This window comes from Agrilus planipennis, unplaced genomic scaffold, assembly GCF_000699045.2.
Source record: "Agrilus planipennis isolate EAB-ADULT unplaced genomic scaffold, Apla_2.0 scaffold229, whole genome shotgun sequence".
NCBI lineage: Eukaryota > Metazoa > Arthropoda > Insecta > Coleoptera > Buprestidae > Agrilus > Agrilus planipennis.
Window position 1 is genome coordinate 242,774 of NW_020438917.1, and position 19,206 is coordinate 261,979.

A 19,206-nucleotide genomic window follows, 5' to 3' on the forward strand; every position below is an offset into this window, starting at 1 on the left:
CCTGCTTAAGTTCAATTATTATTTTCGTATTTTTTATATTATTTGTAGCGAAATGTGACCGAAGAAAGTTAAAAAAAAGTTGAATTACATTTAACAGTACATATTTTGAAATATTCCAGTTTCTATCGTATTGTCATTATACATACGGCACGGAATACTTAGTAAATAATTATTAGTTAGCCTGGTAAAGTACAGATGTGTTTTAATAATTCAAATAGTTACGGAGGACAATGACGACGACTGCAAAAACTTTAACGAAAAGGCGCATCAGTTTTAATACTTTAACCAATAAATTATTTTAATTATTTTTTTAAATTAACAAATGACTTTTAAATGCCATTTATGTTGTATAAAAAATACCCTATATTAGTGTATTATTAGTATAAATTAATAATAAAAAGGTATAAGATAAGATTTTAAGTAGTAATTATTTGCAGCAATTAATTTATGATGTAATTAATTCCCAAAAAGAAGCTTTTAATGATTGAAATAGAGGCACAGTACCTACAAAAACAGTAATTCGTTACAAACAATAATTGCTATGGTACATACTTTCAATAAAGTATAAAAGACACTCCATTGTAAAACTAAGACACTTTTAAGCACAAGGGTTCTAATGTAAATAAAGAAGCTTTTAAAACACTTATAGACACAGGAATACTGAAAATTAGAGGGCTTCTTTCGACTATATAGCATGCACCCCACTCCAGAATATTATTAACTGCGAATTCGATATAGTTAATAGGTTTATTATGTAAGGGATAGACGAAAGAAAGATAAGGGAAAGAGGGAAGCAAATTATAGATAGTCAAGTTAATTTATTTAAACAAATACGTTTAAGGGATAAAAAATCGATATTGTTTTTCAATAAAGACTTGAATAACGTGTCTGTTGTTCCTTGAGGTAAAATTAAAAATTTTATAAATACCAATGTTTTTCGTTCTATTGTTTATTACGTAAATGAATCGTCTTTTTTTAGCAATTTTACATTCGTTTGTAATCATCATCAGTATCATAAGTTATTAGACAAATTTTTATTTTTAATTTATGGGTTGTGTTAAGTAGTAGTTGTCTACGGTAAATCATTGTTTAAATTGTGGAACATCCCTTAATTGTACGGTACAGTGATTTAAAAGAAGTATATAATGTCCTTAGTGTTTGTTAGATATCAGAAATTGTATTAAGAACGGGGACGAGTCACATTTATGCATTAGGAGGGTTTCCCTTTGTAATCCTGTAAGGGCTAGCCGGAATTACTAAGGTATCCAAACGACACGAGAAACAATGCGGCCATCAGGTGACACTATCATCATCCTCTCTGTTGTAGCAGTGCAGGAAAAATACAACACCATATCATGCCCAATTTACAATTAAAGAAACCTACAGAACACCTGTGTGTCATTTCGAAATAAATCAAAAAGAAACATTAGAAAACCAGAGGACTCACATACCACTACAATAAGAGAGAGACAAAGATGGTTAAAGTACACTAAATGCAATTTTAAAAATCCACAAATCGAATTTCATATTTCACAAGAGACAAACTTTAAAATTTAAAAACTTCAGATTTAATACTGGGTTTTTAAGATACGTGAATATATACAACTAGTGTTATTTCGTAGGAACCACTCCAGAATTCTCTAGAATTTCCTAATGTTTCAAAATTTTGAGGATAATTCTGGAATTTTCTGGATATGTCCAAATTCTCGCAAAATTTTCTCAATATGATACTACCATATATAATAGTACATATATTCTGCAACTAGATAGTAGAATAAGTTATTTCATAGGAACTTTTCTAGAATTCCTTGAAATTTTTTAATGTTTCAAAACTTTGAGGATATTTCTTGAATGTTCTCCATATTTCCAAATTCGCGTAAATTTTTCTCAAAGTGATTCTACCGTATACAAAAGTAGATATATATATTCTGCAACTAGATAGTAGAATAAGTTGATATCTTTTAATTTTGCTAACTTCTTTTTGATTTCCTAATTTACACCAAAATACTTCTATTCTATACTTTCGAAGCGGTGGCTACATTTCTGCGAAAGAATAAAAAACTTTTAGACAACGTAGTGTAAACTCTATCTAACGAAGCAGCAATTCTCCGTAGCGAAAGAATACGTAACATTAGAGCAGTAAACAACATTGTGGGTAGACGAGAAAATTGCTCTAATACGTGTAAAGGATAATTTATTAATATTCGTTGCGTATTACATCATCATCACTATCATCATCATCATCAAAAGGTCCTTCCTATCCTAAGAACTTCCTACATCTCTATTTGCGAACAGTAATCCAATCTAGGCCTTCCCCTGTCCTTCTTTACTTCTACATCTGCTTCTAATAAGAGAATAATATGTTGGTAACTAGTTGTTCATGCTCCAGAAGGATTCCCCATGGTGAATGTTGTTCTCCCACATATATCTAAAACTTTCTAGCCACGCTATTTTTATCATCTGTCTATAAGTAACATCACATGTTGAACTATCTGAACACAGAGGTGATTTCTTTTTACCAAAAGATACTCGACCCAACATTTTTAATCTTCAATTACCTGACAGATCCCTATCGAAGATCAGAGACTATTGCTATATTTTTGTCTCGAATTTTATATTATCTCTAACCAGGCTTCTTCCTTCCTCAGACACCAATATCTTTATTTATACTAGTTCTTCCCCCTATCAATCACGGTGAGCTCGAAACTGTTAGCACCATTGCTTCGAGTGATCGAAATTCACTCTTTTGTGAACAATTTGTTTAATCACCTTTTTTGTGTTAAAAAATTGTTTGAAAAATTAAATTTAAAGGAATTGTTTGTAAATAGGTACGCACTTCAGCATAACAAATTGCTGATATTAACTACGTAATAGAACTTTTGCCCATGTTCCGTCCTTGAATTCTATGACAGTTTTACCAAATGAACATTATCGTTTGAAGCAGAGAGAGATGGACTGGGTACCCGGTTTGGATTCGGTACCAGGAGTATCCAGTCCTTTTTTAGGATCCGGCCGGGTACCGGATAATGACGCCGGTTACCCGACAGTGACGAGTAATTCTACCAGAGAAAAAAGAAAAAACCGACACCAGCAATAGTAAATTAATAAGTATCTATACCTAACAGAAACCCACCTAATGAAAATTTGTAATAAAGATTGTCTCGGGGTACGCCGTTTGTCTTAATTTACATTATTTATTGAGTACTATACTAAATTATTTGTTCTTGCTAGGTACTCGACTATAAAGTACCCGGCAAATTTACTTTATATGTGCATCTCTACTTTAGACCTTTATACTAAAATTAAGAAACTTCGATTACTATTTCGGAAAGTGAACATAGTCTACATAATACTTTCTTTTAGGGTACACAGAATTATGATATATATACCACCCTTGTCCTAAAATATCATTTGACACCTTCAGGTTCTTTATACTAATAATATTAAGTATTTAAATTTATAATAAATACAAAAATGTTATCGACTGTTAATTAGAAATCCGAAAAAGGTTGTTAAAGGTGTATGTTTGGAGCACGGCGTTGTACGGGTGCGAAACATGGACAGTGGGAGCGGCGGAAAAGAAAAGGTTAGAAGCGTTCGAAATGTGGTGTTATAGGCGGATGATGAGGATATCGTGGGTAGAAAAGGTTAGAAATGAAGAAGTATTGGAAAGAATAGGAGAACAGAGGACTCTATGGAAGTCAGTAAGGAATAGGCGAGATAGGTTAGTAGGACATCTTCTCAGGCATGAAGGTCTAGTCAGAGACATACTAGTGACATAAACGGAAGTTAGGAGGGGTAGAAGTAGACCTAGATTAGATTACTGTTCGCAAATACTTAAGGATATGGGATATGTTCTAGTTTTAGTGAAATGCGAAGTTTGGCTCAGGATAAGAAAGAGTGGAGGTACGTGTCCAACCAGTCTTAGGACTGATGACCTTATGATGATGACGATGATCGACTGTTTAATGAACATCTTCCTTGCAATCTTCACATTATCCATGTGGGAATCTTCGGTATGGAAAAACGTTGATTACTGTTCAGTAACTGCGATCCGTCAGGGGCAGAAATAAATAACAAAATATTATTTCCCCCCCTCAACAGAACCCAGTCAAAAAACATTTTCATATGCATATTTATTCTTGAGGCACGAATGACGGCGCTAGAAAATTCTGAACAAAAATAACAACAATATTTTATCGTACATTATTTTAGAGTTTCAGATCCAATAATAGGCATATTAGAGTTGTAGACTTGGTTCATGTGGTGTGCAAAAATCGATGTGTTTCAACTTAAGCGAAACCTTTTTCTGTGGAAACAACACCCATGAGAGGTTGTGCCTGCAGAAAAAGAGCTCCAGTTAAGCCAGATATTCAATTAAATCTTGCTGTAGGTACAACAATAATTATTGTCGATGCATCCAGTTCTTCTATTAATAATACAGTCCAAGTATTGGCTTTAGCGATGAAGCTACAGAATGTTTAGTTTGACGCAATAATCAAATCCGATGTTATCGTGAGGGTACAAAGATCACAAACTGTATGAATCAAACCAAAAAACACAGGAAATACAAAAACCTTGTCCGATGTAAAGTCAGAGTCAACAATAAGGGATAATTCCTGGACCTGGTTTAAAAGTAAATAAACTATTTATCCCTTATTGCTGGCTCTAATTTAACATCTGGGAAAGATTACCATTGCTTATACTACTTTTTTCAGAATTTTGCATTTTATTATTCATATTGTTAAATTCATCACTTTTTAGAATATCTAAAAATTATAATTGTATCTCCTATCATTTTGTCGAAATTGTATACGTTTGTCTTAGTTATCTTGCGGATTTTGGGCCATAATTAGCTATATTAAACTTGAAAGTTTGTCTTTGATAAACTGTTTGACTCACACGATAAAAATAACTAACTATTTCACAGTTTTTTACTTATGTACGGTTGCAACCCTTAGATTATGAGACTTTATGATTTAGATTAGAGTAGGTAATTTAAATATAACAAAAAATATAACAATTCATGCAGGTAGGTATAATGTAAAATTTTACTACATCCTTCAGTATTAACACATTGAAATACATAGCACATAATTAATTTTTTTTTTAAAATTACTAATAAAAATTACTTACTACATACATATTGTCTCATTAAATACTTTATATAAATCTAAAGTTACTATTATTGACGGTAAATAATAAACAATACACAAAATACAATTTTTACCCGGCGCCTCCACCAAAATTATTCATTCTTGTATATCATACATATTCTTTAACATAATATTAATTTNGAGATAATTGTTTATTTATAATTATGTACATATTCTTTAACATAATATTAATTTATTTATCTATATGTACATTTTGCACATATACATTACTTTTTTGAGATAAGAGATTAAAATACAATATTTGCATTCTGAGTAGGTGGTATTTATCTGAAACCATTCATGCACGTTATCTGTTATAAGGGTTGTAAATTGTAACAACAGGCACGGAAAAGATATTCTTGTGGTAGGTTTGCAATTTAGAGGATGGAAATTCTTAGAAATAAACGACGAAAAGACTATTATTAATAAGGTCCAATTTCCGCCTTAATATAAAGAATTATTATAAAATAATATAGATGCATTTTATACATTTTCCGTAAGTAGACTACCTGTCTAACATAAAAATTTTCCTAAAAAGAAATATTTTTTTTCTTATGTTTGCTTGCTCTGTACAAAACATGATGACATATTAGCATCATCATCATCATCACCATTAACCCAAAAACTGGTTGGATACGCACTTCTTCCTGTCTTGAGTCAATCATTGCATTTCTGGAACACTCAAGCATCCAATATCTTTAACTATTTGTTGCCTCTACCATTCGTAACAGTGACTTCTTCTAGTTTATCATCTCCCAATTTTATGTTAGCTGCAATCCTACTTTTACATCCCTTACACCCCAGATATCAATAATTTTTATTTATTTTTATTAATTTTCATACCAAATTCTTCTATTAATATCGTTTCCATTTTATTTAAAGTTAATATTTAATGTACGATATTACTCTTTATATAAAGTATGCATCACTCTTCTATCCCTAAATCTCATCCCTACATCCTTTCTCCCATTTAACTTTTTCAAAAGCAGCGAATCCTGTGTACCCCGTAGTTCTCAGGCTTTCACGGCCGGCGTATATCGATGCGATGTTTTTTTCCGGGGTTTTTGCCGTGGTCCGTGGAATTTTACTTTTTAATACGTTTCGCCGTTTTTGACGTCATCTTCAGTGGTAACTGGGCAGGTGCTGAGTCGTAACTGATCATCACCATCACCATCAGTTACGACTCAGCACCTGGCCAGTCACCACTGAAGATCAGCAAAGAACGGCGAAACGTTTAGAAAAGTAAAATTCCACAGACCACGGCCAAAAAGCCCGGAAGAAAACGCCGCATCCTATGTACCCCCTTTCTTTGTTCTGTTGTTTTCTCAACTAATATCCATAAAACTAATATGGCTTCACGCGTTGTCCTATTTGTTAGTCATCGCCTAAATTTTCCCATCGTTCTCTGTACAATTCTAATTAAATATTAATGTTAGCGTATCAAAAAAGTTGTTGCACCGTGCTTTTTCTTGCAGAAAATGTGTAAAATACATCTATACTATTTCAAAGTATATTTTGGGGGTACCTGATGGATATGTTCCATATATACCAATTGGTAAAGCCTTTCGCGGCCAGTTGAACTGGTGCTGTCCTGTATAATAGATACAATTTAATCAATACGAAAGTAATTAACTATTGTCTATTATATTTTTTGTACAGAAAACTTTTAATCTATTATACAAGGTGAACATTGTTTTCATACCTTACGAACCGCCAATGCGGACAGATTTTGAAGCCAATTTCAAACAAAACACCCTGTGTACAATTGTACAAATGAGAAAACAATCGACTATTGAATATTCGTCTTCCTCAGAAAGCAATGCGGAAAATTAACAAAAGCCTTTCATCGCCAGGCTGATGCGATAAATAATGATCTATTGCAACAATGTTGATTGTATTTATGAGGGAAATTTTGACGTCATAGCTGCAGTAACGTTGGAATTGTTGATGGCAGGTGTAAGGGTAGAATGTATTTATCCGTTGGTGCGCTTGGTTCAGAGTTAAAGATTTGATATTGCGTCATAGAGGAAAGGGTAACGTCCTGCGGCTTTTTCCGTCTCTCTCTGCCTTGTTTGTGCTATTATTAGATCGAGGACAAGTTATTTTTAGCCGTTTTATGTAGGTTAGCGAAGGGGGAGACGCATGCGCCACACCACCCTTTCCACTATGACGTCAGACTTGTTCTACTTATGTTCTTCCCCCCTTTTGCTGTGGTCCCTCTTATTTTATAGATTTTAAAATTTCAACATTATAATTCATAAAAATTACGATTTTAGAAATGTTTTAAAAATGGCTCTATATTGACTTTATCATTTGAAAGAATATAGAATTTAGTCCATAAATATTGTAATCAAAATAGTTTTTCTTAATACTTTTTAATTTGATTTAATTCGATGGGTCAAATTAAGGAGTATTAGGAAAAAATAATTACATGATTAAAAAAACGTTTTTCTCTTGCTTAAAAAAAAAAAATTAAAAACATCCCCATCGTTGTTATGTATTGTCCAAATGCTCAGAATATGATACGGCAATGAGTAACAGACCCTAGGTATTCTTTGTTTCCTATAGGAAGTTGTTCCGATGCCAGACAACCAACTTCCTGGAAATTTGGATACATTACGTTATTGGAAGTTCACATCAACGCCTTATGGCGCTAGGGTCAAGAGTACAGAACTTTTATTTATAAAAGTAAAAGCCGCTTTGGTACAATGTTGTTGTACAATACCCCCAAATTAATAAAAAAAAAACTGTTTATTTTATATACATAAATAATTCATCTAACAATTTCTCTATTTAATTATTGAAGTAGATGTATGTATTTCTTGGTTTTTGGAAACAGTTTTACTATATAAATAAGAAACAAAACCGTTTTGGGTGCTACTTACAGAAACGAAAATGACGTACATTTATTTAAGCTTTAATTTTTTGTTAACCAAAATAAATTATCGTCTTATCGTTTTTATTGTTTGAATTTCAGTCCGTGTAAAAGACGAAGCATATAGGTACATGCTGCTTTTGTACAGAATAAAATAAAAGCTCAAAACAAAAAGCTTGAAATTTTGTGCATAAAAATACCCTGCTTAAGTTCAATTATTATTTTCGTATTTTTTATATTATTTGTAGCGAAATGTGACCGAAGAAAGTTAAAAAAAAGTTGAATTACATTTAACAGTACATATTTTGAAATATTCCAGTTTCTATCGTATTGTTGGATATCGTACGTATAATGAAACATCCCGCGGTTGATGTTCATCGCGACTAACGAAATAGCACTAAAATATCTTTTTATTTCAATAATAATGCGTNATTCATAAAAATTACGATTTTAGAAATGTTTTAAAAATGGCTCTATATTGACTTTATCATTTGAAAGAATATAGAATTTAGTCCATAAATATTGTGAAGATTACGGTAAAAATATGTTGAAATATTTAAATAGAATTGGGGGGTTAGAACGAGATAATTGTTTATTTATAATTATGATTTGTGGATTCCCAGTTGAAAACAACAAACCCCTAATGGTCTAGAAAAATATCAAAATATAAAGAAATTTCGGAAAAGTAGTGTTAAGGGGCTAATATGAAAATGTGTCCACTTCACCCTCATCCTCTTCTTGTTAACCTACGTTTAAAGGACAATCTATAAATAAATCTATGAGGGAAATATACCCCAAATAGGTACATTATAAAAATAGACGTTTTTTTTGTGTCCTTTTAATACAGTTGCAAACATGTAGGAAAACGATTCAAGAAGCAATCAAGACGAAAAATCCAGAAATAGGCAGGCAGGTAAGAATATATTTACCACATGCCTGATTTTCAAGGTAAATAAGATTATATGGCAGACAATAACATAATATACCTATTAGTGCTTCAATCTCTTTAAACCTACATTACAAATGGTGGAACAATATGTTATTCCTGGCGATTAAGTATAGATTTAATCTGTTTTTGATCTGAAACAACCAATAGCATATGTAATAGTAGATGAAATAAATAAGTATTGATTAAAACATAATGAAAACATTTTTGCTTTGGGGTTTTACCTAATGTAACAGCAGTTTAAGAATAATTTACAGGAAAGGTTTTGGGAAGGTAAACAAAATTTGGGCCTAGATTTCCATAAAATGTCTAGATGGTATAGGGATTGAAAAAAGTCGTAAATTAAATTTTAAAATTCTGGATACCGTGCGGCATTTTCTTTGATAGAAAACTAATACCTACTGAATTCAATAACTGAAATTTTCTTGTGACAACTGACTTGCATATTTCTATGTACTAAGAAACTTTTTTGCAATGGAAGATAAATTACTTGGAAAATGGTTCTGGAAAAACTACCACCATAATTATAATAAGACTAATATAATTTTACTTAAGGGCTTCTTAACCTGGTTCTACCACGTTCAAAATTTGCAAAGACCCATTTACCCTAATCCAATAGAATTGCAGGAGAAAAAAAAAAACAAAAGAATTCAAAAATATTTTTTTATAAGTATGACTGGACCATGAAGGACTCATGTTACAAAAAAATTATGTTGGACAGGCTAACTATGGATGATGGACCCCCAGCATTTATGACGCGGTGCCTCCAGGGACCCACGTTAAGAAACCCTGCTATGAATTATTGTCCTGGAAAAGTGTATTTAATAACTAAGTATCATAATATCGAACGGTTGTGATCGATTAAGAACAAGTGTATAGCAAAATCAAGTTTTAATGTGAACGCCAAAAATAAAAAAGTATAAACAATTACATTTCGAGTGTTTACACAGAATTTTAATATCTACGTCAAAAGGACCCTTATTTTTCTTAAATGAATTATTTATTACCACTCAATTTTTTATTGTTTTTAGCTTCTCTTTTGCGAGGAATCTTAAGCAGTTTAAAAAGTACGAACTTTAACCTTTTCTTGTTTATAAATTCAAAAATATATGGCGCAAAAGTCAATTCGAGCAATTTTTTTGAATTGGAAATGACGCATTTTAACGAAAGGTATTTTTGGCACTTGCGTTTTATTTTAGAGCCCAAAAAACAATAAGGAAAATGCGATTTTCTTTAGTCTTTCAGACACTTTGCGCGCAATGGTAAAAGTGAAAGTAATTTTAACAACGTGTGAACAAAGTTGGGCACCAATATGATATTAGTGAATTAAAATGCAAACTATTGAAGGGATATAGGAAATATTTCTCAAAAGTATGCGTTTAGTTAATTAATTTGAAACAATTGTGCATATCCAATTAAAGCAATAACAAGAGAACATATCCGTAAAATTTCTTACCTTGTTTTGCGAAAAGCGGCCGAGACGAATTAAGTTGAAAGAATTTTAGCAATAGTTTTTAATTAATAAATATGCAGTAGTCGAGAAGAATGGATACTGTAAACTATTATTGTGAAAAGGGCGCTCATTTTCCATCGGAGTTCCACAGCCAACTCCGAAGAAGCGCTTCGCGGTACTAGAATCGAAATTCTGAGATGAATCTGTATCAGTTAAACGCTTGTGCCGCTGAATGAATGTTCGCTCCCATTGGCCGTTTCCTCTCTGACGTCATTACATTGATTGTTAACTCTCACGTGTAGCTTGGATCAACGCTCAATGAGGAATAAAAGGACTCAAAAAAATTCGGGGCTGTTATGGAAGGTTATGTAAAACACCTCCCGAAAACTATACCTATAATGGTGTTCGCATTCGTTGACCCAATAACTTATAAATTAATGGATAAGTGGGACTAATAACAGATAAATAATGGCTTTGAAAATGCGCGCGTTTTTACTGTAAAACATGATGGAAAACTGAATGACTGCGGGAAAACTGGGAGCGAAGAAAAGAAATAGGTGGGTCCTTCAGATACGTACTCAGGAAAAATTACGAGATGAAAATTTTCGGAAAATTAATTCGACACCTTCTTGTAGGTATTTCCTATTTTAAGTCTTATAATATTTAANAGTGGGACTAATAACAGATAAATAATGGCTTTGAAAATGCGCGCGTTTTTACTGTAAAACATGATGGAAAACTGAATGACTGCGGGAAAACTGGGAGCGAAGAAAAGAAATAGGTGGGTCCTTCAGATACGTACTCAGGGAAAAATTACGCAATGAAAATTTTCGGAAAATTAACCCGACACCTTCTTGTAGGTATTTCCTATTTTAAGTCTTATAATATTTAAGAAAATTCTCTATAAAACCTAATTTTTGTTTTCTAACTTTTTAACTAAAATAAGTAAAACATCTTATCGTTAGACACAACCCCATATATGTAATAAGAAGTAGAAACTTGCATATACTTTTTACTCAAATACCTAACACTTACTGTAACTGCCAAACTACTCAATAAAATCGGATGAAATTTCGCAAAATTCTAGTCTTTAAAATGTTAAATCAATTGTCTTTATTACATTTTACGCATAATTTGCAGTTTTTCTACAATATTTAACCCAAAATTGTAATTTTCAACCGTTTCTTCCACGGTTAACTGAGTGATGAACAAAGAGATACACCCTTTCAAGAACATTATGTATTATATAGATAGATAGGCAGATATAACACAAATAATGAGCACTCATTAGGTACTATTCAAAGGGAAAAACTACTAAAAAATATTTCGAGAAAACCAATCAAACCTAATATCATATTTTCACCAACAAAACACAACTTTTTAGTCAACATTTCATTGGTAATTATCCTTTTATACAGGACATTTCCTTGATACAAATGTGCCCGCTAAAAACTTATATTACGGCCCTGAATTTACGTCATCACATTGCGGACTTGCAAACAACTGACTGGTAACTGTTTTGATTAAATTTAAATATGCCCAAAAGGAGCTTTTTCGATCAAAACGATATACAAATAAATAGCAGACAAATACCGATATCATAATTTGCTTGATCAATTTGGATTATTTTGCAAATTTTTGATAGAACAAAGTTGTTCTATAAATAGAGCAAACAACCGTACATATATTGAACTGCAGGTCATAGACCCGGGGTGTACACCCCGCGAATGACCTAGTTGCCCCCTCCTTGACACACTTTGCAACAAGTATTGATGCGTCTCTCGCCCCTACCTGATACGATGACGTCATAGAATCCTGTAGCCGGGATAAATGCATACAATATTATCCTCTTTTCGAGAATAAAATGATGGAGAAACATTAAAAAAAGGAAAAAGAACAGAGGAACATGTACCTATGAAGCTAACAATTTAGTTTGTGCGCACATTTAATAACAAAGTGGAAAAATCGTTAAGCGTTGGCATCACTGAAAAAAGCCAGAACAAAATACATTATTGCAAACCACAAGCAGCGCCGGTTGATTGATAAGGATTATGGATATACAGAATTGATTTTTTTTAAGTAAAACATCAATAAAAACACATACAGAAAACTATTATTCATAACAAATTTCCCGTGCTTTTCTGGCTAATCACAGTCACATGATCGAACCACTTCATTTCTACATCAGGAAGTGATTGTCAAAGTCCTCTAACAAAATAATTGAAGTTCTTTATTTTAAGAAAACTCAAAAGCAGCATTTCCTAGTACTTATTAGAACACACACGATCGCTTATCATGCTCTCACATTCATTCATTCATCATCGTATTTTTCGAAAATTTGCATCTCTAACTGTTTGGGAACAGTAATCTAACCTACGTCTACCTCTGCCCCTCTTAACTCCTGTTTTTCATTCTAATATGTCTTTCACTAACCCTCCATGTCTGTCTTTTGTTTCTTATTAACTTCTATAACGCCCTGTGTGTCTCGTAGGAGGAGTAAAAGCTCCTCATTTGCAACCTTTTCTTTTCAAGGTATTGTTAATATCTTCCTACAACACCACATTTCAAAAACTTTTAATTTTATCTTTTCCTCAGCGCTCACCGTCAACTGGATAATGCCCAGTTCCCTCCCATATACCTGTCTTTAATTAGGGTTAGAATTTTCGGTATGTCGAATTCCCTCCCAATTGCCTCCCAACTGCGGCGGATGACCTTGACTGCTAATTGCCACTATAAAGGCATAAATAGTTGTTTAAATAATACAGCCTCACATCACATATTAATCTTAATATTATTCATCTGATAATCCACATCATGATTGCTTTGCACATGATTTCGCTTCGTTTAAACCAAATTTAATTTAAAAAAAATGTTAACAAGACAATTTAAAACTAATAAAGTTTTTCTAGATGATTGCATCAAAAAGCTGGACGCACACGAATTTCCAAACATTGAATTTGTTAAGGTAGTGGGAAACCATTTTAAAATTAAATAAATAAACATTTCATAACTGATATGTGTTTTCTTTCTGAAATTATTTTATCTTTAATTTACTGAAGTACTGAAGCGCACTATAAATATATATTTATTTTCGATAAATAAAATCGGTAAGTAGTCGTTAACTTAATTATCGGAGCTGATACGAACGGGAGGGTACTCGGCTATCCATATTTTAACCAAAACTACCTGCGGGAGGGAATTCGGCATCGCCGCGTCAACTTTACACCCGTACAGAGCCCTGCTCCAAACGTATACCTTTAATACTCGCTTTCGAATTTCTAATTTACAGCACAAAAGTGATATTTCTTTTTATTAAAAGCGCTAGTCCCTTATATCCTTCACAAGGATTCAATTTTTCCTGATTCAGCGTTAAACCAGTTTTGTTTTTAAAATTATGATTAACATCATTCGAGTTACTGTATTTTTGTTCAAAAGGCTAAATGAGAAATATTGATTTTTTTGTATCTAGCGTATTTATAATAGTGAATCGGAGGGTGTTAAAAAGGATAGTTATTTTCTTGTTGTAACGTTTGGTGATAAAGTGGTGGGGTAACCTTTCATACTTTTGAATTGACTGCTTGCAGAGCTGGACCGAAATCCAGAATGAAATAATGCAACGTCCTGGAGGCCAGGGCATCGCACCCTATTTGACCTACTTGCTCCCCACCAGCTTTTATGTATGACTTCATGCTGACGTAATTGGAAATGTAGGACAATTTCATTCTAAAATATCGGCTTGGTTAGATTCAGAATTGGTCTATAATACATGTATGTATGTATGTATGTACATATATATATATATGTAATACGACGAGCTTTTAACTAGCCAGCAAAATAAACTAATAAACATTTGATAGCGATTATTATCAACCGGTTTTCATTATTATGTTATATTTCCCCGTTGCATGCCGTATGAACCCAATCGAATTTTAAATGTCATAGATCACGTTTCTGCAACAAACGCATACAATGACAGGGCTGGAGAAGGGGTTAAACTGAATGAACTTTGGAATTTCAAAGCCTTATTACTTTCCACATTCTATTATCGCTGTTAACATGAACAATAGCTAATTCCCGATTCTTCAAATACATATTTGTCTCTTCTATCTATCTATCTATTTATCAGAGAAGTATTTGCGAAAACAGTTACGAAAACGCTTAGATATTATTACAAAATTTCAACTGCATCAGTGTACAGGATAAACTGGTTTTACTTAGGCCAAACTACTTGAGATAAACCAGCTTTTGGCCTAGCCCAAGACTTGTTCTGAGTGCGTTTTCGGCCAAACCCGATTACACTTTCAATATATGTGTAACACAGGAAATTTCAATTGAGAGAAAATTCAGCACAATCATTTGCGGCATCTCATCATCAAATTTGTCTCGCGCACTTTGTTTTTCTTTTATGGAAATCATTAAATATCTTCATAATTCTTTATTCAATATAAAAAATTTATGTATTTTTCAGGTCCAGTCTTAGTAGTTATCACTATCAAAAATAAAGGAATAAAGAGAAATGCAGATTTAGTGTAAGAAATCAAGATAAGTTTTTGATGAAAAAAATACTAATTATCTTTGGTAGAAAACGGAAGGAACCTCCTGGTCCTGTCTTATCCTTGATAAAATCCAAGCATTTCTATGGATAATCTGTATTGTATGAGTTCGTATACGTAATAATATAATGTTTGTTGTTGTTTTGTATTATTTTTGTTAGAAATATCCCGTCTTGGAGGAATCTTTGGAGCAGGGATCGGGAGGTGTTAAACACTGCCGTTAAAATGTTGGCATGGAAACGGTAATGACGTCATACCGTAGTCACGGATTCTGAATATATAGGTCAGCTATTTGTGGATATCTGCACTCCCCAAATATACCAGAAGGCTTCAATGAACTTTCATGAATGCGGCACCCGGAATATAATTTGATTTTTGAATTTTCCGAAAATGAAATGACGTTAGATAACAAAATCAAAACGCTAAAATAAAATTAAAATGTGCGAATCCTTAAAAGTTACTAAAAATAAATGGATATTTCGTCAACAACAAGAAAAAATGAATAATGAATTGTTTTTCTTATTGTATATTTTCAGAGCGTCTAACATGATTACGTGAAATGGTTTCTTTATAATCCTGAATCCTGAAACTGAATCCAATCGGGTGATTTTGATAAGCTAAATTATTCCTGAATAAATATCTGTCAAAATAATGTAAAATGTTTTTAATTACTCTCAAAATTATAGCTACATCAGAAAAATGCCTTAGTCCTTAATTTTTTGCTTAAGGTATCTACTTGCAACTTATTAAACGTTGTAATTATCGAATTGTAAACATAAATAGTTTATACATTAGAAGGTATTGTACGAAATGCTTTTCCATTCTAAAGGAAACTCGAGTTTATTTCCATAAGAATGGTGCTACCGCCATCTGATAGCATTTCCTGAAAGTTTTCTGCAGTTCAATGTAGAAATTATCTTACTGTGTTATTCAAATTTTGAATCTATTTTATGCTATTTCTGATAATAAACAGTCTTATAATCAATAACTAAATCCTTTTTACGCAATCTAAAGGACCAAATGTTTGGTTGCCTGGCGCCTCCACCATTTATTTATCATTGAGATTCTTTATGTTGTTGTACACCAGCAATTACTTATTAACTGATAGGTTTCCATAAATAAATATTACTCACATCAAACACCACTTAACTAATGAAAACAACCTTCAAGATTTCTGGTATTGAGAGGCGAAACGTTTAATGCAGTTTTTAAAAATGTAAATCTGATCCATTTCGGATTAAAATAATAAAAGGAAGAAATGAATATCAAAGAGAATTAACTATTTTATCAGTATTTAGAGAACTGGACTTATGTTACTCATAAACTTAATCTAATCTGAACTTTGACTACTCTTCATTCTTAAGAAAAAATGTATTTTATTTGATTTAGGACCGTATCTCGAAAAGCACTATTAGGAGAAGATCAATTTGGGTTTAGAAGGAATAGAGAAACGCGGAAGGCCACTCTACCTTTACGGGTAGTAATAGAGAAAAATATAGAAAAAGAAAAAGTATATACATAAGATTCGTATATTAGATAACGCTTTTGTCAATGTTAAATGGGACAAGATGTTAAATATACTTAAAAATTTAGGGATGAATTACAAAGATAGAAGAGTGATACTTAGTTTGTATAAAGAGCAACAGGCAGTTATAGAGCTGGAGCTGCAACGTAGAGAAGTAAATATTAGGAAGGGAGTCAGACAGGGACGCACACTGTCACTGCTACTTTTTAATCTATACATCGAAGACGCGATAACATCATTAAAGACAGTGCAACTGGAGGGATAAATATACAGGGGCAAAAGATTAGTATGCTTAGATTTGCAGATGATATAGCAGTTTTAGCATCTAGCAAGGAGGACTTAGAGATAGCTTTAAATAAAATGGAAGCGGTATTGACAAAACAGTACTGTATGAAAATAAACAAAAGTAAAACTAAAATACTGGTAAGCAAGGGAAGAAAAAGTAGGGAAACAGCGAATATAAAGATAGGAGGCGAAAAATTAGAAGAAGTGGCTGATTATAGGTATCTAAGAAGTCAGATAAGTCAGGACAGAAGGTGTATGTTTGGAGTGCGGCGCTGTACAGGTGCGAAACATTGACGGTGGGCGCTACGGAAAAGAAGAAAAGGTTAGAAGCGTTCGAAATGTGGTGTTATAGGAGGATTATGAGGATAACATGGGTAGAAAAGGTTAGAAATGAAGAGGTATTAGAAAGAATAGGAGAACAGAGGACTCTATGGAAGTAAATAAGAAATAGGCGACATAGGTTGGTAGGACACCTTCTCAGGCATGAAGGTCTAGTCAGAGACATATTAGAGACAGAAACAGGAGTTAGGAGGGATCGAGGTAGACTTAGATTAGATTACTATTCGCAAGTTGTTAAGGATGCGGGTCGTTCTACTTTTGGGGAAATGCGAAGATTAACTCAGGATGGGAAAGAGTGGAGATGCGTGTCCAATCAGTCTTAAGACTGACGACTATATGATAATGATGAGTTTTTACGACTTAGGGTCCATTGAGACTTTTGATCTACACGTCGAAAACTACCAAAATCCAAAATTTGAAAGAATCTAGCGGAGTTCTTTTATTTTCCGAATTCGATAATTTGTTTCCTGTAGTCCATGCAAACTGACGATCAAAATGGACACATGTATATCTACATGTACAATATATATTTACTAAATGTTATAATTACCAACTAACGTCGATCTATTTTGAGAACGAGGTAACTCTATTCCTATATGGCTAGATGCTTGAGTAGGGAAACGTACGGGAAGGGGCAGGATACTTGGTAAACTTTTTTGGCATTCAGTTCCCTCACAGTCAGCAACTTCGACTCTTGTTGACTAGTCATCTTCGACATCTGACGCATCCAGGTACGTGATAAAAATTAACTTATTTTCACTAATTAAACAAATGTGAGCATATCACCGGTGATAGTGCTTCATAGTGAGGTGTCTTTCGGGGAATAAGTGATAATTTGTTTTGTGTCTGTATATTGGAAAATATGAGTAATAGTTGTATCGGACCTTAGTTAATTATCCTCAACTTCATCTCACTCGTAACAATTTAGATAGCATTTTAATATAAGGCTTTCAATGTAATCTCAAATCTCCTGAAGGAAATTTATAGATTAGATAAAAAATAAGTGAAATTATGACCAATTTATTGTGATAGGCGCTAGTCTAAGTATTTCTAGCTTCATACCTGATTTAAAATATCCAATTCTCCCCAAGTCTAAATTTAAACTATCTCTCGTTTGCGTCATCAAGATATATTGTTTAGGAGTTTTATTACTTGCAGCATATATTTTAAATAAATGTTGGACAAATATAGAACTGAATATTTTGTTGAAGATTATGACCACGTCAGATAATTATTGTAGATAAACTAATTTTAATGACATTACCGCTGTTCCGATATGGTGGTTATTATAAATTGGAAGGAATCACACGTATTCAAAATTAGTTTTAACGAAAGAAATTGTCCATAATTGTAGAGTTTAAGGTATTTTGGAATACTGTAACTTGAGATAACTGTTTGATGCCAAATTTGGACGGGTATCGTCGCTTGCGCGCCGTGACCAAGTCACTTTGGCAAAGTTCCAACATGCATAGCTTTCTAAACTTAGACCGCGGATGCCGCAAATGAAATTTCGGGTCTTGCTGTAATAACGAAAATACTCATTATTTTCTGTTTTTCAGGACAGTAAACAACACTATACAGTCATGGCGGACGATGAGGTTTGGTAAGTGATTAATTTAATACGATTATTAATGATTTCAGATCGATAGCAATGATAGTAAAATTTCTGGTTCACTTAATTGGGTTTTCTAATCATCACTCAAATTATTTTAAGACCGTGTAATCTATTTTTAATCAATTTGGAGCAAACACCTATTGATCTTTCACGTAGTAACTTTAAAAATGTCTAAAAATAATATGACCAAAAATTACATTCTTGAGAAGGCCCTTGTTTGAATTTTATTTTGTAGAAATATTATATCTAATATTACCTACATCTTTTGAAGTGAACTAATTTTGATTTTCTTCTTTTTTTCATTTCTTATCTTGTGGTCATCGTGGGATTACTCAATTCACTTGGAATCTGCAGTATGAACATCTACTTAAACAAAAATATTAAAAACAAAGGTACTTATGCAATTAGTTGATCGATTATTCAGTAGTAGTTAAACAATTGTTGTACAAAAGTAGATGC

General features: G+C 32.7%; 1 long non-coding RNA gene across 1 annotated transcript; it reads left to right on the forward strand.

The window, feature by feature from the left end:
- Positions 1-17,755: 17,755 nt before the first annotated feature.
- Positions 17,756-18,731, forward strand: LOC112904208. Its single transcript, XR_003230952.1, has 2 exons — positions 17,756-17,863; positions 18,692-18,731. It is a non-coding gene; the product is annotated as an uncharacterized LOC112904208 (long non-coding RNA).
- Positions 18,732-19,206: the final 475 nt, after the last annotated feature.